Genomic DNA, 24003 nt, shown 5'->3' on the forward strand with positions numbered 1-24003 from the left:
GTTTTTTGCTAAAGAAATACACTGCACAAAGTATCCAGAACAGGTATAGTTTAGCAATACATTTGATTTAACTGGAACACACTTCACAACTATTTGGGAATCATGAACGTTATCAACTCAAAAGAAATCTTTAATATTCAAGGGTACTCTGCTTCAGTAAATACGATTTTAATCATGCAAAGGGAAGAGAGGAACTCACCTGCTGCTCTTCAAAACATGTAACACCTCTACAATGAAGACTGTTTACCATGGAAATATGTCCACAATGCAACACAGTCTCCAAACCCCCTGACACTCCGAGCTGCAGCACATTACAAGCCAAAGGCTAAACTTCTGAGTGAGAAAGAGAGATGCTAGGACATCATCAAGAGCCAAAATAACTTCAGAAATTACTCAGGTTGCATTGGCTTGATTACATATATAGTTAAGGCCCAAATTCAAGACTACAGGACAAGCAGAATAAAATGACACCTTTATAGGTTATAGAGATGTAGCTTGTATAAAGAAAATATAGTAACGGGAATGAGATTTCTTTGGGTAGAGAAATGATCCTAATCACATGCAGAACTGGTCTTGTTACACTATGTTATGGCTAGCAAGATATTAGCAAGGTTTTCCTGCCCAAAATATTGGTACTCAGATAAATATTAAATGTCCAAGTTTTTAAATGCAGGTAGTACCAATCCTGTTAGCTAGCTAGCAATAGGCACTTGGAAATGTACGCATAAATCCAAATTATAAAAATCTGTAATAGGATTAAAATTTTATATTCTATTTGGTATTTTGAAACTCAAATAGACAATGTAAATTTTTAAATAAATTGTTTAAACTTTAGAAGATTTTTCTATGAACATTTATTTGATTTCACTTTGAATCACTTGGTTTCATCCTTCTCAGTTCTTAAGGACAATAAATCATCACAATGGGATATAAAATGAGGTTCTGAATAGTGGAACTCCTCAGAAACTGATGGGACCTTTGTTTTAAAAACTACACTAGCCTCTGCTTATGATATAAATAGATTTCTGTCTCAAATAACTACAGTTTTTAAAAAACACTCATGATAAATCAGGTGTTTATTTTCAAAACGAGGCCATGACTTTACTGATAAAACTCTTTCAAAAGAATGGGTACATGCATATACCCTATATATTTACCTCTTTACAGAATCAACATTTACGTAGTGCAGATGTACAAATTAAAGTTGCATCATGCTCAGATTTATGGGCTGTATCAAACCAAGCTCATAAAACTCAGTGCTTCTAATCCCTTTAAACTCCATTAGCAACAAACCAGGACAATTGAACCTATTCTGTCAAGTTACACTCTTTGTCAATATGTTTACAAGAAATAATTTTTTGTGTCATCATGAGAGAAGTGACAACAGATGAACTAGAGCCCAGGATGGGATAGAAAAATGGAACAGGAGAGGAGAAAACAATGTTATTCTACAAACTCCCAACATTTGGAAGACATCCCTTCTGAGGAATGAGTCAATTAATTGTCTGGAGACTCATTTTCATCAGTGAGAACAGACTGGTTGCACTTACCTCAGAGGTTATTTTGACTGTAGTCCTGCAGGCTGATCAGTGGGCACCAATACTTACACCTAGCAATTCCTCACCTATTAACTAACTGCAAGTGTATCGCTTACATGGTAAGAAACTAATCAGCATGAGTAAAGGCATCAAGATAATTTCCTTGAGATCACTGGATAAAAGAAAATCTGTGAATGCAAAGGTGGATAGAAAAAATTAAACATGCAAAGCAAATTTCATAGAGATTCACCCCTGAGTGATGAGTGCTGTATACAGTGCATGCTAATTAATTAATGTAGTCTTGCAACTCCCTGCACTCTTTATAGTTGCCTATTGTCAATTATCACACTTAATACAGCAGACAGCGTGGTAGCCACTTGCACAGCTTTCCATGTAGTTTAGTGTCTCTGTATTATTTGTGTATGTACACTTAAATGAACAAAGAATTATTTGTAAAATATATTGTGAAAATACCTATTTAACTTGAATATTTGTTTATCCAGTGATGAAAAAACATAAAGCATTATTTTTGAATAATGTCTAAATTCAAAATACAGAAGAATAGCTCAGTTGAAGGAAAGAACAGCTATTGTGTGATATGTGAGACTTTGAAGTGCATGACTAGAAGGTGGTATGAAAATGGATAAATTTTAGAGAAGGCAAGCATTCCCCATTAAGGAAAATGGTTAGCACATGAAAATTATCACATTTGAATTCTAACAAGTTTTTTTTTCCTGGAAGTGTAAAGAGGAGTATGCACACGTGAAAGAGGAGACTTAGCGATGTGGTGGTAAAATTATCAATATTTCAGATTGAGAGATCTGACTAAGAAGTAACCTTTACGAGAAGAACATCCCTTTTAACTAAAAGCTATCAGTCTGCAACTTTTTCCAACTCCTGACTTCTAAGCTAGGATAACACTGGGTGTGCCACTCCACCAAAATCCATCTCTACACTGTCATGTTATTTACTGTTTGATTCCTTAGCATTATGGCAGTTAGCAAGTTGCTTAAAGAGTCCAGCCCTGCTGGCCTTGAAATGCATTGAAATGCTTTTGGTTTTTCTCACCTCTCTCCTTTTTTTCTGAAACACTATATAAGTTGAGTCTGTGAGGAGGAGATGCTGTCCTCATGTTTTCTTACTATGCTCATAGTTAATAAAGCTTCTGTCCTAAATTTTACTCACATTGTTATGCACTGGGAGTCCCCAGATTCTCTGACACAGAATGCAGAGATGTGATGTATAAGTGATGTCTCAGGTATCCAATTAACATCATTTCATAAACTGCAAGGAGGGAAGCAAAAAACGAAGGGCAAATAGGTGTAGCAATCCTCCAACCTTTGGAGTCCAAATTGTGTTCCTTTACTTGGCATGCATTTCTTTTTATTTATACTTAACTTTTCTGAGTTCGTCTGTGTTGATGGAAGGACCTGATATCTCTTCTTTCCTTTTGAAACAAGTCTTGGCAATGATAGTCTTGACCTTAATAGTCACTACTGAATTTACTACCTAATTTGCTATCAATGTCATTGTGAACAATTAAATAGTATACTTTCATTCTTACTACCATACTCCAAATGGTAGTAAGGCTCTGCCTTCTGGTCACAGGGATTTCCACAGAGCATCATGGCTGTGATGTTATTTCAGGACTCAGTTTATAAGCGTGTTCAGTTACTGTCTTATTATCAGGGTAATGAAAAAAATATGTCAGAATGGAAAATATTTTTACAGCATAACTGTTTTATGACAGTAAGACATGATGAAGATTATTGCTTCCTAAGTAAAAAACTCTTACCCTAGACATAACGTATTATTTGAATCTATACTTGAATGTGGTGAAATCATGCCTATCCATTCCAATTTTATGATCAATCACACCATTTTTTTCTCATTCACTTGTGGGAGTAAAATTATAGCACATGCAGCCACATCATATTTTTTGTACAATGACCGAAGGTTTTTCCAACGAACATCACATTCTTCAAAACTGAAAAAAAAAAGAACCTGGAGCATGAGAGAAATCTCTGATAGCTCTAAGTTTATACAGCAATAGTTGATTGAAGAAGCTCCTTCTCCTGACTGCCTCACCCAAAGCCAACTTCCACAATCTTTCCATGCTCCCAATCTTATCTGACAGCTAGTGGAACTTGCATTATTCCATCCACCTTATTCCATCCCTTAATATTTCTTTTATGTCCATTTCCATATTTCATTTAAATAGTTTGCCCATATATAGTTACTGAAATAGATTTCAAGCAAAATTTTCTTTATCTGAACAAACCTCCAAGAAAAGAGGAGAAACCCGATAAAAAAAAAACAGGTTAAAAAGGAGAAGCGTGGGAATGAGCTTGTCAAGAGGGTTTTTGATCTGTCTCACAAAATATTTGACTATGTGAGGAGACAAGTACAAGTAGATGAAATTTTCTGTATTAGAAAACTCCTCCACAGTCTAGTTTCAAAACAAAGAAGTACACACATTAATGTCAACCATTCTGTGCCATCTGATTAATTTTTGTAATCTTGTTTTAGGTTTCCTCTTCAGTTGTCAGTTGTAGCTTCTTAAGAAATCTGCATGCAGCTGCATTTTTAAGTAGTCTCTCTACTCAAATGAACTAATCTCTTATATTATACTTTTCAGAAAAAATCCTTTCAATATTATTTTCCCTCAAGAAAGTATAATTCGTAAAGAACATTTCACAAGACCTTCGCTTTATAGAGGACATACATGAAACTGTGGACATAATTTTGAACTATCTTCTACCTTCTTGATAACAGGCAGTCTAGTCTCTGCTTCCAAAGCATTTCTTTACACAAGTGAACGGCATAACCATCCTTCAACCTGAAGAAAAAAAATTTACTTCATGCAAGTATGATCGCACTTCCAAATCGGAAAGAAGAAAAGATATTTTTACAAACTTTTTTTTAAGCTTTGTAGTGTTGATACTACAAAGTTACTGCTTCCTGAGGGCAGCTGCCTTGTTCTGGTCATAATGTATATTCAATTTCAGACCCCAAGTTATTATATACACAAAGTGCCCTTCTATGAATATGTGGAAAAAAAAATACTCTAGGTATCAGGTAAATGTCAATGTTTCCACGATGAATTTGAATACTCTATTTTTTTTTCCCCTGTTGTACTTACTTTCTCTCACTATTGGATTGTGGTAGACTTGGAAAATAACCTAAACAGTTAACATGCAATGAAAGTTTAGTAGCCTATAGGGAAAAATCTTCCAGTCCATTTTCAAGAAGACAAACATCCAACCAAAACATCAGCAGTTTCAGTCAGCAATAATCACCCTGGTTAGCAATCTAAGCAGGGATTGTGTACAAGTAAGCTATAATTGAATATTAGCATGGTCTTTCTAAGTTTAGTTTGTAGATTGAATAAGGAAAAGTGCCCTGTCTGGACAATTGCAGCTTTGAAAATAAAGGAAAGAGTCCATTCCCTAACTGTTTATCCAGTCCTTTTATGTGTTCACCTGAAGATACAGACACACACACACACATTCAATCTTTAAGAAAAACAGTATATACCTTTTAGGAAATATATCGGACATGTGGATTCAAAATTCTAGACAGTTTTTCTTGGGCCTTTCTGTAATTCTTGTAGAGTTTATATGAGGGTGATTCTGCTGCTAAATTATTTGCAAATGTTCCTCTTTCAGGGAGACTTGGAGCCAAATTGTAATAAGCAAGAGCAGATTGACCCAGATTAAAAGATACAATTAGTCTGTCTGATTAGTAAACCCAAAAAGTACTACTTACACTAAGTTATTGTTTTTATGACAAAAGAAGACATCCTGGCAGAACAATAAAGTCAGTGCCATGGATAAGAACCTGGCAATTTGCTCCAAACAGTATGAAAAAATATCAGTTTAGAGATACAGCAATTCAAAATCAGTAGAACTGAAATATTATCATGCCAAAGTCAAGTCTGACAATACAAGTACATACACATACATTAGGGCATGGGTGAAATTTTAATCCTATTAAAATCACATGCAAAATCCCATTGAATTGCAATAAGTCTAGGCTCTTACATAAAATGGAGCTTTTCCAGTAAGCATTCAGGCCCAAACCAACTTCACTTTAGAGCTCCAGTGGGATCTATATTAGTAGAAACTGAAATGAAAATTAGGTCCCCTTGTGTGTAAATATATACACATCTATATTTTATTTGCACAGATATTGAATTACAAACTGATTTCCTTTAGGGACTACACTTGATAATATCATTTATTCACTGAAGTTAGCACTAATGACAAACAATGCATCAGTCACTACTTGTGAGGTGGTTAGAGGACAGAACTCTCAAATAACATTTGCTATCTTATAAGCCACTATTCATAATGTAATAAATATATTAAAGAGCATCTTACTCCGAAAGATTGTATTGTGATCTGTACAACTTCCATTCAAGCACTTCAAAGCAAAGCATTGTACCACTTCTCCGTAAAGTCTGAAACTTGTGCTTCTTATGCAAACCCGTTACACGGCTCAGCTGCAGTTGCACACATTGCTGCTTAAGCGAATTGTGGTGACGAAACATCTATGGTAGACAGCAAGGCATCCATGATGGACAGCAAGACATCCTCAGCGCGAGTTCTTCCCAGCTTGGAAAAGAGTGTGGCCACTATGACCGAAGCGTTGCTAGTCTAATGGGTATAATTTCATCAACTAACTGAAAATTGGCAGTCCCACCATTTGATGTTTCTGAGAAGTCTGCTGAGCCACATGCAGACCTCTACTATGGGGTTTACACCACTGGCTTCCCAAATTGCTTATACAATACAGGTCGTGACTAGGAGACCATGTCTTCATCTTCACAGCAGATCTCAAGAGTCCTTTAATGAAAAAAAAAAGAGTATTTTTTTGTGGGGCACACTAAGAGATCTTTGAAGAAAGGCCGTAATCTGATTATGAAAGACTCACAATGGCAGGATCTCTTGGACAGTTCTTTCAAGTGCAAAATGGCAATTTTATTCCCATATTGAAAATCTGCTGGTTTTCCCTCATTCTGAGAGACAGTTTCCCATCTGCTGCTGAGTGCTTTGATGCTATAAGTGTGACCATACTCTAAGCAGTTTCAGGATGACATCGAAATGTGCGTTTTTGAGACTAAAGGGAGAAGGAAAAGCCTGATGTCGAGACAGGAAGCTGATGAGTCTTGTAATAGCTGACTCTGCTATACACTGTCTTTGTGAGAACAGGAGATGAGCAAGGAGGGCCTCACAAGATATGGGAAGAAGCCCTGAGAAAAGCTTGCAGAACATTTTGAGAGCCTATTTTGAAGATCTATACAAAAAACTTCCCTTGAGCTATTCTATTCATGCTTTGAGTCTAGGATTATTTGTGAATAACATGTAGATTTGTAAAGGTGCATATGATTGCACATCTTGATGCGCATAGGTAGGTATGCCAGGAATTAATCTTGCCTTGTGTGTGCATCTGATTATACTCAAAGTGGTTTTTTTTATTTCATTACAGAGTACACTAAGATTTACCAAGTGCATGGATGGATTTTACAGCAAGGGATTTCAAGCATTACAATGAATTGCACATGACTCAAAATCATGACAGTAAAGTAAACTTCAAATAGTTTTTAATAAGGAATAATACACTAAATTGAAGATGAAGAGCAGCAAAAGATTCCACTGAGGATACAGAATGACCTTGAGGGAAACCGAGCACTCTGCCGTGCCTGGGGGTCAACGGCAAAAAACTGCAGCAAGCAGATTGTGAGGCATTCCTACCTAGCAAACAGAGTAGATGAACCTTCTCCCAGGCTGGTATCTTAAAGGACAATGCTTGGTTGTATTCCTGCAATGGAATGGGAAAAATAGCACCCAGTCAGAATGCAAGTGGAATCTAAGTCATCAGTGAGTGAAAAGTGAGGACTTTGCAGATACGCAACAGTTGCTTCAGACAAAGTGCATCATTGTCTACTTTTCCCCAGATACAGCTGCTTTTCAAAATGTTTAAATAATCATATATTAAAATGCCAGATAACAGTCAAGATATACACATACGAGCTCTCTGAATAACTGAAACTATCCTACAAGGCTTAGTGTGCAGACATGGCAGAGTTAAGTTTACCCATGAGGACCAAACTCTGCTTCCTTTCGTACACACCTATCTACACACACACACACACACACACATCTTACCCCCACCACAAATTCCAGATTAATCATGCATTGCTATTTTCCTGTTTATAAGGCTCATGATGTAAAAATGCTCTCATAAAATTACTAAAGCAAACATGACAGAAAGATGCAGGGAACAAACATCACAGCACACAGCTATGTTGTTACTTGATAGTATCCACATAGTGACTGAAACTTACGTTCATCCTTGAAGCATCTTCAGAGTAGTTACAAAACCCATCTGGAAACCTGGATAATGGTCTTATGATTGGCTTATGATTTCTATGCTATATTAAACTCACAATCGTAGAAGCAACTGCATTAAAAGGTATCTTTATGGCACTTAAATTGTAGAACTTTGTCCTTTACTCTCTACAGTTCCCTTCACTCTCAAAGGAGGTTTCACAAGGCAGCTGAAGTAAGGTAGTAGTTACCAACTCCAGAAGAGCAGTCTCACTCTTGTTTCTCCTCCATCCCACCTAACTGATCTCACCTAAATATCAGCTCAGACACTTTATTGAACCTCTCAATGAGATGGCTCAGTCTTCTGCAAGCTATTAACCTCTGTAAGTGATGCAGAGGGTGAAACCAACGCCCTCAGACTGGAACTGGACTTCCAAAAATCTCCTGTGCAGCAGGTCCAGTGAGCTCAGGTAGTCATAATTCATCTTTCCAGAATGTTTCCTACAATAAATAGTGATCACACAGCCCACTGAAAATGTAAGTATTATTTGTTAATAGTAGTTAGATAGTTGCTCTCCCCTAAGACCGTCATTCTTGGGGCCAAGTCCTTCCCCTTCTACTTCCTTCCGCACCTCAAATCCTCCATTAAGTGGAACCAATGTATTTTTACAATAAACATTCCACTAAACATGTCCATATATAGGTTGATTTGATTATTATTGCAGAGTAGCTCTGATTTTCCAAAGCAACTCGTCTTAGTCATCACTATAAAACACAGAAAAAGTCAGAAAATGAGGAAGTAAGAAAGAAACACAAACCCTCCTAACTTTCCTCATTGACAACAACTTCTTTATGCATTCCACTTTGTCCTAAGTGTTTCTCTAATGCTTTACTAACTTTATATAATCTGCCTGCCAATGAAACTGAACCAAACAGGGCAAGTGCTTACGTTTTTTATGCAATAAAGGAAGTGAATTATCTCCTATGAACTTAAACTGCAAAGCTGTGGGAGACTGGAGAGGACGCTGGGAAAGTGGAACCAGAATATGCTCAAAATACAGAGTGAATATCCGTACTGCAAAATTGCTATAGAATATATAATTACAAGTACTCGGGAGCTCAGTGTTTTATCTCAACCCCCTTAAAAGCTGCATTGTGACACAGGAGTCGGTATCAACTCTAATTGCACCACCAGTAACAATGACAGCTATTATTACTTTTTATTATATGTAAATTCTCCATTTGTTCCTGCAGCTAATATGCCTCTGAATCTGGTAACAGTATGGCATAGGTGATTTCTGTTTTTACTGGCAACAACATATTCCCCGCTGAGAAAATATGACTCGTCATAGAAAAGGCTTAATCTTGAAATTCAGTTATTTTTTGTTTCTTGGTGGCCTCTAATTGCAAGCTTGAGGCAGTGCACAATAATTATCAGTCTGCAAGCATGAAAAGAAGTAAATGCCAGTCAGGCTATATGGCTGCTTTGTGCACACAACATCATCTAAAGAACTCTGCCATGTCAGTGTTGGGCTGGCAGCTTGCTTCTTCAGTATAATGGCAGTGATTCAGCTGGTAACTGGATGAAAAATTGCAGCAGGTTTCCCTGTTATGATTCTTTCATGCATCTCTGTCAATGGCAGTTTACATTCTGGGATTGAGATCATTTGTTTCCTGTTTGCTCACAGCTTCAGGCTTTTCTTGTTTGCTACCATGGATTTACAGCCCTCTCCCCCCCTCAGCAAACCACATCTAAGGGGTTGAAAGATTATAAGGCTAATACTTTGCAGCTCAGCACATGTAGCCTAAAGTTAAAACTACTGTAAAAGAAATGATGACTAGATACTCCCGTGAAATAGATATATGTACACATGCAGATATATATATATATGTTCTATGTAGAAAGAAGTCCACATAGTGGTGAGATGTATGACTAAAAGCTTTATGGGCAGTCTGTCTTCTCATAAACTAACAGTCAAAACCTCAGAAAAAAATAATAAATACAAATATACTTTTTTTTTTAAAATGGGTTCCTTCCCCTAACCTTACTTGGAAAATGATAGCAGAGTAAAACACACACTTAAAAGACTTCAAATAGTCAGACCTTTTCATAGTTTGATGAAAAAGATGTTGCTGTATTCGTTAAACATAAATGAGAGCATAAACACAAACATCAATGACCTGATGTACTTACTTACTATACAAGCCTACTAAAAGCCATGTGTATACCCCACTGATGCTGTGCTTCACTACCATCACTATAGGTACCCTCCCAGTGCCTATCTGGAGGAGGGAACTGCTACTTTGTACCTTAACAAAGGTGTATATAAGCAGACACAGGAATGCTAAGGCTTGCATTTAACTCCCACTAAAATTAACTGGAGTGGATTTCAGCCTTGAAAAATACGACCCTAAGCACTCAGAATAAAACATGAGGGTAAAGCAGTGAGACTAGGGCAAAATCCTGAGTACGTGATTAAATGGAAACCTGACTAAAAGTTGCATAATCTACCATGTTTCTTACTCAGCTATGCATTCTTTTATCTATGAAAGGAAGTACTGTTTGTCTTTATTACTCTTGTCACAGTCAGCAAAAATGGGCAAAACATAATTTACTTGGTAAATGTCACCTGTTTTTTGTTTTCCTACTCAGTAACTGCTCAGAAGCACTTTAGCTTTTCTTTGAAAGTGTATTTTTATTCACAGAATTATTTGTCATGTCCAGCTTACTCACAAACAGCTCATTACAAGCATTTACTCATTAAGTGCTTGGTTAACTTTGATTAGATAAATGGCTATAGGATATATTCCCCCCCCGACTGGATCTGTAAGTGCTCATTTTCTTGAATAAATACTCATATTTACAAATTTCCAACTCTTTTTCTAAGATTATTCTTCAATATTTATTTGATATACACTATTTCAAACATTCCTGCTATAAGAAAATAAACTTTGTCACAGCAGTTCAAGCAACAGCCTCTGGTGACTGAAGTTTTAGAAGATGCATTAATTGTTTGAGTGAGTACAACTGAGGTTGTCTTATTTGAAAATGCAAACACGATGTATTATATTGCTTAGGCATAAGAAAACTATTGCTTAGAGGGGTTAAAGTGTATTATAAGAAACCTTTTGAGCTCACTAAACATTTTAAAATATAATAGCATAATCAAATTATTAGAAATCTTTCTGGACAAAGATCAGATTCATTGGCCTCCCTGAGTCTTCTACATGGCTCCAGTCAGACAAAACTTGTCAAACCATCCTTGTCAGCCAGTTTATTACTATTTATGTCACTGGAATGGCCGAAACAAACCTTTTTGAGGTGGCCTAAGGCATCTAAAATGAGGTAAACCATTGCCATTTTAAGCCCTTGTTTCTGTCATGTTCACTCACATTTACTGTAGGTTGTATATATGAATTGTGAGAATGGTGGAGGTGCCCTGTGGGGGGGAAAAAAACTATTAAGGATCTCACGATCAACTCCTCAATTAGGTTGGACTTTAAATACCTGTTCTTTATGTCAGATGAAGCTGACGGGAAGGGCCAAAAGGAGGCAAAGGTTGGCCTAGGGGCTAGCAGAGGTGGACTACCAGAGGTAGACAAGGAATGCAAACAACAAGAAAAGAAGTCAACTTCCTTTGCAGCAACTGTGTTAAAACCACTGTTTGCAACGATCACTATGAGCAGATTGTCCTGAAAAGGAAGGCAGTAAAAGGATAACCCACTTATGACAACTGAGTCAAGACACAGACTCCACGCAAAACTGGCACTAAGTATTTTACTCTTTACAAATAGTCTTTATAATTGGGATTTTTAAATAATCCTTCTTAAAAGGGATTGCAGCTGTAATCAATTTGTGGAGGGCTGTTTTAATAAGAAGCTGCTCGAATAGGATTAACTATGAGACCCTAGACCTCTTTCCTCCAGTCCTTAAACTCCTATTTGAAACATTTAGATACCCCATAAATTATTTATTGGTCTTACAAGGTGTCATCAAGCTAAGAAAATGATGCTTGACAAGTTGAAAACCATAACCATTTCCACCAATTTGTTAACAGCCTCTCCCACATGGCATGTAATGTCTCACTTCTACCTTGTCTTACAGGAACACTAATATTCACCCATTCACCAAAAGCACACGTGCAAAGCTGGCAGATCTTGTGCGTTACGTTTATTTCAGGAAATGTATCAGAAAATAATTTATAGATAGCTTGAAAATAGAATGACAGAGTGGCTTTCCTTTTCCTTGCAAGGTTCTTAAATAACAAAGGAACAAAAAACACCCGGCATGTCACTCTCCCAGTCTTACACCCAAAAACGCCCTAATCGACTCCTCCTTTGAATTCTGAACTGCACAGATAAATACCTAAACAGGCATTCCACAAAAAGGAATACAGGGAAAATGCACGTGGGCTTTTGTCAAGAAAAGAGAAATAACCCCTTACATCTGCAGTACGCATCTCAACAGCTATCAGTCGGCTAAGGCTGGAAGTGAGGCTACTGGAAATTTTTGCAGGGCTCCTCTGGCTATACTAGTTAGCGAAGACTGGTAAAAACGCACCATGACAGGGAATCTAAATTTCTGCAAGGGATCTAGCTGAAGAATCACTTCAAGCATGAGGCAATTTGCATTTAGCAAATATCACCTGGAGTCAGTTTTTATACCTCTGATTACCTGAAAAGGACAGAAACTCATTGCATCTGAAAATAGGTTTTTGCTCATGACTGCTTCTTGTGGGAATGTAACACACGGTTTCATGCTTTCTTTCACCTGTAGAGTCTTGACACAGACTCCCACACTGACTATGCTCCATCATTAATTACAGAAGCTTTGCAGGGGTCCCAGGCCACGAAAATTTTGTCTAAGAACTTGTAGGTTTGCTTCTGTTTGTTTGGTGCTCAGTATTTTTACAGACTCCATGATATTATAGATTTTATCCATGGTGCAAACAGTCCTTCTACCATGAAGCGCTCTGTGCTAGTATATCACATAAAGCAATTAAAAAATGGTTAAACAAAGACTTCAAAAGTGTTGAGCTGTAATTTATTACATGCTGTTCATTTACTGTATTAGTCTACTAATACCAGATCAGTCAGCCTTCAACGGCAATAATAAAACTGTCCCTTGAAGCTCATGGGGGAGTGACCTCTAGTTTTGCAAGGGTACAGTTTCCATGGACAGAATATCTGAAACTAAATCCACTTAAAAGCACAAAACTGAGGACTGTACAGATGCACCCAAGTCAGGTTTTGTCTGATCTACTTCCTGATATAATTTCAAGTTCACTGAACTTCTTTGATGTTTGCTCATTTTAAGAGACATTGACTGCTGAAAATTTCTCTTCCCTTCAGTCATGGTGCAAGTGACACAAAGGAGAGCAACAAGTACCATTCCTACCTATAAACTATCATGTACATCTGACTTAATCATACATTTTAAACATTGAGACCGGGGTAGTCATTTAAAAAAAGTCACTCCGTGTCTTAAAAAGTGAGAAAACAGAATATGAAGAAGTAAAAAAAAAATTAGGGACATAAATCTATTATTATTTTCAAAAATATTTAAGCTGTTTGTTTCTGTCTCCTGATAGATACCATGAGATTACAGGTTTGATCCTTTGTGCAACCCATCTGTTTAGTACGAAGCGGTGTTAGTATACCATGTAATTAGAGAAACTGGCTAAACAATAACTTCAAAATCTGAAGTCTCTGGTAGTCCTGGTTAAAGTATTTAAGATACACTACAGTGCACTGTGTCTTTTCCACAAGCTACTCAACAGAGCAGATAACTCCCCGTAGACTGGAGCCATAAACAGAGATGTCACTGAAAACTGTTGCTTAGATTTAATGCAAGAAAGTCATTGCTCTCTGTCATCTAATTTTTGAATGCTTACACATGACTGACTTTTAAGCCACTTCAGTTTAAAAGTAAGTACTCCTGCTTCGAGTTTACAAACTTAGACATGATGATTTCAGAAAGAGATTGGGTGAAAGCAAAGAGATGCTGCTTTCACATTTTTCTTTGAAAAGTTTGATCTTGACTGTTAAAGTGTACAAATAGTCATCCATAAAGTTACTGTAAATCACAAAAGGAACACATCTTTTAGAAAGCTATAGTTTACAGGTGAGAAACCTTCAATAAGAAATGCCTGAATATGCAGAAACATCTGTACAACAATTTTCCATTGTTCCAGATAATTTGCAGAGCTTATATGATAGTACAGCTCTGGTCATTCATGAACAAAGACATTTTGTGGATTTAGGAATACACAATGAAGTAAATGAGTTTAAAAGACATAGAAAGCATTATAATTCAGAGAGTGGAAAATGAAGAAATTCTTGAACTGCTAAATAGAAAAGAAATACATTGGCCTAGAACCCACTTTTTGGTTTTGTTTATAGTTTTATAAATGCAGTCAGTAGCCTGAGACAAGCCTGTCACATCATTGGCTTTGAACAAGGGTCAGTGATGGATAACTGACCTCCTTTCTCACTTTTATCAACAAATGTCAAAAAAGGCAAACACCAGCAATGACATCCTGCCCAAACAGCCAAGAGTGTTTCATTTTCTTTGCACTTCTGTTTCCTCTGTGCCTTTAATCAGGGCCGGGGGATGTAATTGCTCTGTCTGGGCACAGCTTAAGGCATGCTGTGCAACTAACAATTAGTTTAGAGACTGAGATCTATAAATTTTGAGAAAAGAGTAAGAGGATTTGGTGTGCTTGAGCTATCCTTTCTAATGAAGAAAAATATCACACCGGAAGGGACACAGAGTGTTATCAAAGCAACTTAATATCATCTGGTAGTGATTTGTAGGCCCTGATAATCTATTGTGATCATGTTGAAGGGGGAGGAAAAAGTCCACGTGTTCCACTATTTATGAGATTTCCAAAATGATGGCCGCCATCTGTGCAAACGCCACTAATCTCAGCCACCGTCTTCACAGCAAATGGCTCCATGAGATTGTCCAAGGGAAGGGAAACACTGCAGGAATGTTAGCCTATTTATTGTTTATAAAAATAAACCAACTAGACTAAGACATATGCAAGGAATTTATTTCAAACAGCTGCAAAAGCAAGTTGCCTCAATAGGGAAGGTGCATTGATGATGCAATCGGACCACACTGAAAGATTTTCCTATTAATCTCAGAACATGGCACGCTTGAGATGCTGATTTGTCCTCATCTACATCCAAACTCATCTTACATGGATATTCTTAAAATAATTTTTAAAACAGTTTATATAGACTGAAACTAATTTACTATGTGTTTATTAACTAAATAAATATAAACAAAGTCTAAGCACAGTCTGTACCCGTATAAGTTTACCTCTCCTAAACAACATTTCCTCCTTGCTGAATTATTTAAACATGCACAATGCAGATCCTACCACTCAGTGACAGTGAACCTTTACCTCATGTGTACCAAGTTTCTAGGACTGGAAAATTCCTTGTTTTATGGTTGGCAGTCAAATGCCACTGAAGTCCTTTCCTGATTTCTTAATGAAGATGACCAAATCTCACAAGGAGAAACAGTGTTCACTGAGAACAAGGAGCCAAGGAATAGCAAGGTAACAACAAAATGATAAATGGTGTCACAGCAAAACCACAAAGTACAATATTTTAGTGTCGGTCCTGCAGAACAGCATCAGACAAAGGGGAAAAGAGATCTAAGAAGTGAGACAATCTTTTTGCCCTACCAAAGTTGGTTCTTCAGACACTAGAGAGAATCTTACTTATTTAGCTGTCAATGGATTGGTATATCTACAGCAACCTCTGGGAAATTCTCTTTCTAGGTTTACATGCTTGAGAACAGCTATCTTCGCTTTTCATTAAAACTGCATGCACTTTGAAACCACCTGCCTTCAGGAAAACCCTCAAGCTGATTGACTCTAACATAAGAATTAATTCCGGCTGCTTTAGTGTGTGGACAAGGCTCCACAGAACAGCGTGTCGGTATTAGGCTTTTCCATAATACAAACTGGCAAGGATTGCTCTTTTGGGAATCCTGCTCAGCTGGAATTCAAGCACTTTGTTTGACAACTGACTTTTAAGGTGCGTGTCCTTTTCTTTTAAACAAATACATGATGCTGGAAAGCCAAGGTAAAACAGTGCATATGTATATACATACACATAAATGAAAAGAAAAAGGACAGTTCCTAAGAAACTATAGTTGCTATAGTTTGTGAGTGTCACTTACCCACACAGATGCCAAATATTCCCAGCTAGAAGCGAGGAAAAATGTTTTGTTAGCTTGATTTATTTAAAAAGAGGGATCATTAAAGCCATTTGTAGATACTAATTGGTTTTTTTTTGGATTTTTAGAACACTCTAGGAGTTGGGTTTTCCTCTTCTTTTAGAGAAAAAATTGTTGCAGAGTCACAAGATATTTTAGCTCACATGCATTGAGGTACACACTTGAACTGAATGCTTATCAGCAAAAACCCCCACAAACCCACCCCTCCACCCGAAAACAAAATCCTAAATCCACTTGAAATACAGCTTATGTGTTACAGGCGCACTTGTGCACTGCTCCCACTATTTCAGAGAGTGGTTTCTCTGAAACACAGACCCCTAACACTTGCCCATGCGCAATGCTACGTGTCACAAAGCTCCAGAATTCCCTTGCAGACCTTCCAACTCTGCCTCTTCTGTACCTTTCACACACAAGTATTTTTAAGTTCTCTGTCCACAGACCCATGATCCTCAATTCAAAAAGCACCCACTTAGACAGTGGTTCAGGTCATAGTTTTCCTACAGTTATGCATAATTTGTAAAACAACAAAAAAGCCTGTTTTAATTTATTAGTGAATCTGACAATAAATTTGCACTTCTAGAGGCAAGAGATGGTTAAGAAACAAGTTCAGAGACATCTGTTCCCTTAATAATCAGCAAAATGCAATCTTGGTGTTGTTCAAGGTGTAATTACGTGACATTTTTTCTCTGATAATAAGGCATAGAAACGCTTGTATTTCCTTTTAGCCTCTGACTGTTCATTTCTGTTCCTGTGCTGTAGTTAATCCTCTTTGCTGTGCTGAAATCTACAGAAGTGGCCTCACAAAAATCTGTAATGGCACAGCAGAGGTGGAGCCTGTGACCCAGAAGCCAATGAAACACCGAAGTTGACTTCACCACTAAAGAAAATAGATCTTAGAACTGCATCAGCAACAGACCTAACTTCTGATCAAATTCTAAACTGGTTTTAGCTTGAATGCATGCAAAGCCCAAAAGGTTACTTCAGAAAAACTGTCTGTCAAAGCAAGTCCACCTTATCAAGTAAAATAATATAAGAAATTAAGCTGGGAGCGTTTAATAACATCTTTCCTGGAACTAGGTTGAGACATTTTACATGAACAATTATCCCATCAGTATTACAGCAGTGTGCTTAGGAGAATTTCCTTGCATCAATGATTCTCTCACTCTTTGCCAATATATCATCACCTGTTTGTATATATATATGTTTATTACCTAACACATAAATGTTCTTTACACAGTTAGGATTGCTATGCATGGAGACTCAGAGAAAAACTAAGCAAATCATCTAAAGATCAATGTGCATAAGATAAACCATGTTTAGCCTCTAACTAAATGCACTTATGCATCAAAGCACGGTCAGTCACTGTCAGCAGAAACAGCTCCAACATCCTCCCTGCATTTGTTTCTGCTGTCAGTGGAAGTTAACCAACAGGATAAGTACAAGTACACCTCAGTTCAGTTTCCCAAAAGGAAGTCTACTGCGTTGGTACACTTGTTCCCCTCTCTTGCAGCAAATTATTTCATTCTGAGTTACACCACTCCACTGTTTATGAAGTCATGCTATAAAGTAGGTTGTAAACTGATCTGGGTTCAAAAGCTGTTGTGAGTTGCTGGTGGGGGGAGATACGAGGTTGGCAACAGCCTCTTAAATCAACTGTACTACACAAGAAATAGTGGGACCACATCTAAGGTTATCTTTTCCTTGGCAACTTTCGTGTGTCTTATGTCACTAAAGTCACAAACAGGTCACAGAAGCTGACGGGAGAAAAATTACAGAGCTTGAGCCTCCCCACTGAATACTTTACACCGGCATTGGTTGGCAAATGTATATGCAGAATGACCCAGGTAAACCTAAGAAACTCCCAGTATTCAAACACAGAAACAGGATTGGATTGTGTCCTTCTATAAATTCACGTCATGAAAGTACAATCATGTTAGAGGATCTGAAAAGATGCCTGTTTATTTGCTCCCACTATCTCAAGCAGAAAACAATCGCAAAATAAAATTTGCTAGCTGAATGATTTTTAGGTTTCATTTAAAAGGGTTCTTTATAACTCCAGCATACTTTCTACTCCTACTTATTCCTGCATCATTAGTCATCCACAGCACTGTAAAATACCATGTTTATTGCTCTTCTGGAATGTAAGGGTATATGCTGCCTGTGATACGTTGTTTCAGGATCGCTGAGTGATTCATGCTATGATGAATTTATACTACGATGGGAGACAACAGGCATTTCAGAGTATGCCAGTAACTAACTTTTTTCACAAGTCACTTATGAAGAACCTTTCAACAGATTACCATATTTTTTCTACTAAAACACATAGAGCTATCACCCAGGAGCTAGTGGAAATTGTGGTATTTTGCTCCTATTCACAAAATACAGGTGAAAATACTGATAACCTAGAAATATATATTGCTTTTTATTGCATATAGTTAGGACAGAGAGTTGCAGACAGTGAGTCACAATTGCTTCACTACAAAACAAAAAGAAAGGGTCAATTTCTGTGGAGCCTGGATATTATTTGTATGCTGTCTAATCTAAGGAGCCTTATATAGAATTTCCTTCTAATTAGCAAGTACGTATGTCCAACACAACTGATAAATAGGACTTAAAATGCCTTAAAAATAACATATTATTTGCAGTGCTATTATTTCTACCATTTTGAACATCAAAAGATTCATTAACAAAGACACACCAAGTGGATCAAACCTACCTTTTACTTCTTTGTATGGATGCATAATTTGATAAGTTATCCGTCTTTTAAAACAATATGAAAATATCTTTGTTATTTTTATGACGACAATTTTATTTTATCCTATAGATCCTCTTCTATCATCACATAGCAAAGCACTTTATGTGAAAGGTAAATGTTCCAATCTCGCCCTTAGAAGCCGAATAGGAAGTGATCCACTGCAGTTTAAGCAGTTTACTTAGCAGGGCAAAAGCAGGGTTACTTTACCTACATTTCTATTCCACCCTCCTGTAAAACTAGATGGACCGTTTTCTTTCCAGAAGGGGAGAGGAGAATCATGCAGAGCTTAGCTTTGCTCAAAGAGCTGTCTGCTTTCAAACAGGAGGTTGCTATCCAGGCACCTTCTCTGGTCATGTGGCTTCCTAGAGTTCCAAATGCTATTTGACATTTATCCTAAGCACGGTGAAGCGCAGTTAGAAGCTAAAGCTAATTTTCACTTCTGATAGTACTACTTTCTGCTGGTTTTCACACTCATTGTGGAAGAGATTCCCTTGCAAGATCATATTTTCCTTACATTGCTTTTTTATTTGCTTTACTGAAGTTCTGAATAGTCATGCAGGTCATGCAGTACTGAGTTTACCACAAGACCTGAAAAAATACTCTATATGACATTAGGAGGCAGAATATGAGCTAATTTTCTTATATTGTGCAGTCAAATAACAAAAAGTAGACTAGCCTTATAGAGTGCCTTTTTGTTCTTATTTTCCTATTCATAAGATACAAAACTGTTTTTTCAGGTTTCAGAAAAGAAGGAATAAAAATCAAAGTAAGGAATGTTCTCAGCATTATTGAAACAAACGATTCTTCATATTACTACTTTTTATGGGAGTGCCTGTCAATCATCAATCTTGAAAAATGTCATAAACACCCACACATGCTATTTCAAAGATACCTAATGTAGGATATATAATACCATATTTCAAACTGGATTCAAAGCTTTTCATCTATCTAATAGTTAAGAGCAAGGAAAAACACAAACATCAAATGAAACAAAATGTATTTGTTGATGCTAACTGCAAATATTCATTTTATAAAAATTAACAGTCTATTACTATGCATTTTAAAATAATTTTTCATGTCTCAATGGCAATAAAGGTCCTGAAATGCCTGCATCCATACAGAACCATTATACTAGCAGGTGATCTAACAAGAGGAACAATCTTAAAACGCAAGAAATTATAGTTTGCTCTTGGTAATTGAACCAAGAGAGAAACACTATAGAAAAAAGGCCCGTTGTAAGCCAGTCTACAAAGTCCCATATAGAGTGACTGTTTAGAAATAACTGCAAAGGGAAACACACAGAGTGAATTAAGGAAAAATTATTAGGAGAACAGATAACTTTAAAGTGCTTTGCACTCTGATCATCTTTGATGTCTTAGGGACCAGGTAGTGTTTAATCTACTACTGCACTAACAGCACTGCTGCTTGACAACCAAGTGGACCAGAACTAACTACAAAGTTCATTTAAATGGTCCAAGAACATGGTCACACAGCACTGAAAGGAGTAGTTGGAGCTTCCCTAGAAGGCCTGATGATCCCTCACTGCGCTTTGTTCCAGTGGGCCAATGACCTCTTAGCGTGCAACCAAACTTGAATCTGCAGGTGATAGGAAGATCATAGAATCATAGAATCACCAGGTCGGAAAGGACCCACTGGATCATCGAGTCCAACTGTTCCCAACACTCCCTTAAACCATGTCCCTAAGCACTTCATCAAGCGAAGTGGTATGATATAATGATATATGATATGATGATATAAGTCATATGATAAATGAAAAGACTTATAAATTCAAACAATATTTAACCTAGCATTCTCTTTTTTCCCCCACATCCATTATGAGAAAAAAGTTCAACGATGCATAGGAGCGTAGGCCCTAGCAAAGGCGTGTAAGGAACAGTAACCGCTTGCCTCCCTGTTGGCCGGGCAGGTGGTAGGGACATGCTCGCACCACATGTGCCGTGGCTCCTCTCTCCAAACTGGTACATTAATGAAACTTCAGGGCCATCAAAAAGTACTGGATATATCTGTCACTCTCAACTTCAGCTTTCAAATGAGTGCGTTATTTATTCATTAGTATTACGTTTAAAGTGCTGTTTCCCTTATTACTTGGCAAAATAAATGAAAGAGCAGCATTGTCAGTCTAAACCCCAATATACAGGTCTTGGAAGCTCCAGATGACTGTATCATAAAATATACCTTGCTCTCCTCACCCTCTTGACTGTTTTCTGCTTTGCATCTTATTGAGAGAATAACTGTCCACTGCAAGGAGCTAACTTACTTAACCAGAGTAAACTATTATAATGATCATCAAATTCCAAGTAGAAGGTAGGACAGGCATGTACCTTGCCACGCTGAACATGGGTCAGAGGATCAGGCTCTACATGTGAGATGCACCTGCAAATACATTTCTCCTCTGGAGAAAAACTGGGCTGGGAAAGTAAGGAAGACTGAACTGTCAGAAAATATACCACACATATCTGGAGAATTTTTTCCCTTCCTTATTTCTATATGTATTATATGAGAAACAAAATATTTATCTTAAAAGTTTAGACCTGGTTACCTCCTGAATCTTGCTTCTTATTTATTTTGAGAGACATACTAAAACATCACTGTTTCTAACACGTAGCTGAGCTTCTCATAATTCTAGCACATGGTCCCTTCTACTCTCATAAGCCTCCTCTGGCTAAACATGTAGACTTACTCTCTGTTAATGTGCTGTTGTAAGAAATACAGCACAATGTGGGCAGTTTAAACTGTAGGCAGTTTAACTCTGACAGTTCGAGAACAAGTTTCATATTTTATGGTCACCTTCTTGTCTTTTCTAACTGTGGGAGAACTCCAGCTTTGATTATCCAAGAAATTCAGCACAGACTGGACTTTGGGTCCTAATCCTACTACTTTTGACACATCACACTTGTAAAGAAATTCTTAAGTAAATAAGCCCAAGTGCTTCTATATTCAAATAGAAGGATTTCAGAAGTTTCATAGTTTTATCGATGTTTTTTAAAACTGTATCTGGCGATTCTCAGCATCTTGTCTGTTGAAAACTGGCAATGAAGCTGTGTGGTTGTCAGAAGCAACCCTTCAGTCGGATACCAGGAAAAACTGCTTCAGACTGCCTACTGTTAGCACTCAAGAGCTTTTGCTAGCTACCTCCACCGCAATTTGCCATGTCTTGTGAAAATCCTCTTTTATCGTGGGATGAGTGGAGGAGTGAGGGTGCGATTTTTCAAAGGGTCGTAGTTGTTAAGCGCTTCTGACTGACTTCTGTAGTGATTTAGACTCCAAAGAGCCCTATGTGTCATCAAAGAGCAATTCTTACAGGCGATATTATCTATCACCTCTCACCTTTCAATTCCCTAGGAGCTGCTTTTGACTATTAAGACAGTCAAGTTACTTTCATACTAGAAAGTATGAATTTGTGTCTCCCCAAATACTCGAGTGCATAGCAAATAAAGGATGCTTGACCCACACTGATGTAAAAGTGTGTATGGGAAAGAAGAAATGCATATATGTGTAAAAAGAGTGTGACAGTCAGCTAGGAGCTGTTTCCTGCTGTTCACTTAACTGTTTAAACACACCCAACTAGCTCCAAACATGAGGTAAAACACTAATTGTTTAGGAGATGCATATAAATAAACTATGACTCAAGAGGAGGATGTAGTGTGACAAAAGCAAATTTAGTCTTTGCTATCTGAATAGGCAGCTCAAAGTGGCTAAAGTAGACATAGTTAAATTAAAATAAGGTCAGAATGGAACCACTGCTAAGACAGATTTAGTCAGCAAACCTCAAATTGCTTGAGGACACAAAACCTGGTAGTTAGTCTCGAAATCTAACATGCATTATCTGGCAATGGGCATTGTTTCAATTATGAAACAATTCACATCTGTGCTGACACACGCAATGAAGCTTGCTGCTTGCCTAGTACATAATTTAAGGTAAAAGAAAAGAGAGTATGCTTTATCATGGTCTATCATATCTCTGTCTATTGTTCTGCAATCCATTTGCATACCTAAAGGGAAATGGCCTTTTTAATTTCTTTTCCCTCTCCTAATCATCTGAGGCCTATTAAGAAGTGTTCTGTATCCTGTAATCAGGCAATTTATACGGTGTGCACCCTTAGGCTACAGCCATTACAAACAAGCTGAAAAACTCCTTTACAATAAATTATTAGCATGGGAGGACACTATTCATAATTAATTTTTTTCTGTTTGTGTTGGCAGATGGTCCCAGACATGGACGCATGGCCTGTTGCCCACATCTTTATTCCAAAGAGAAAAGGGCAGCCTTAGAAGAAAAAGAGAAATGTCTGCAAGGCTGCTTCACTTTGGGAATAAACATGTTTCCCAGCTTTTCATGAACTTGTGTGCATTAAATATTGGATTCAAAGGCTCTGGAGGTCAAAGAAAAATAAAACTCATTAGGTTCTGACCAGCACCTGAGTTTAAACCACAAGAAAAATACTGAAGGACAGTATGACTGCTTTTATTCATCATTTTCCATAAGCGTTATTCCTGAGGCAGCTTAAGCAGACATATCGTGCAGGTGAATTTGAAAATGACCAGCTTTGTATTCCTGAAAGCTGAGTATTCACTGAGACAGCAAATAAAAGAGATTTCTGCTTTTAGCTACATTTTACAACATGCATTTTCCTGCTTTCACAGGACAGCTGATGACAACTCCATTCTCCATTTACTCAAGTATTTGCTCACTGTTTATTCAGTGTTGCTTTTCAGTACTTTAAAACAACTTCTGATGCACTTCTGAGCTATTGGCATCACTGCAAACTCCTCCAGAATGAGATCTAGCTGAGCTGACTGTCGTTCTAATGGATGGTGCCAGCATTTTCTGGATGGTGACAGGATAGTCCTAACTACTACATAGCAAATTCCTAACTTAAGAGTAAATAGAGCTTTTTCTGTCATGACTCAGAATACTCTGAGTATTCTTCCCTCTTGCTCCGGAAGAAAACAGCAAGCTGCATGTCCATATATGATCTCATCTAATCCAGTCTCACTGAAGTCTACAGCTTGTCTGGAGTGCTGGTACTGAAATCCAAAGCCACTGCCTGCCCATTCAAGACCCTCTGCTTGGATCTATGCATCCCAAAATGCTAAGTACCC

The 24003-nt window shown here is 37.5% G+C and overlaps 1 long non-coding RNA gene across 15 annotated transcripts in view; it reads right to left on the reverse strand.

Annotated features, from left to right (window-relative positions):
• LOC128853483 (uncharacterized) overlaps nucleotides 1–24003 on the reverse strand; it is a 273663-nt gene that overhangs the window by 52488 nt on the left and 197172 nt on the right. The window contains exon 1 of one of the 15 annotated variants that reach the window (XR_008452041.1): nucleotides 5921–6282. The exons of the other annotated variants lie outside the window; for them this stretch is intronic. This is a non-coding gene — a long non-coding RNA (uncharacterized LOC128853483). Of the gene's footprint in view, nucleotides 1–5920; nucleotides 6283–24003 lie in introns of those variants that run through there. 15 annotated transcript variants of the gene reach the window in all.

The sequence above is a fragment of the Cuculus canorus genome, chromosome 13, assembly GCF_017976375.1.
Source record: "Cuculus canorus isolate bCucCan1 chromosome 13, bCucCan1.pri, whole genome shotgun sequence".
In the NCBI taxonomy this organism is placed as follows: Eukaryota; Metazoa; Chordata; class Aves; order Cuculiformes; family Cuculidae; genus Cuculus; species Cuculus canorus.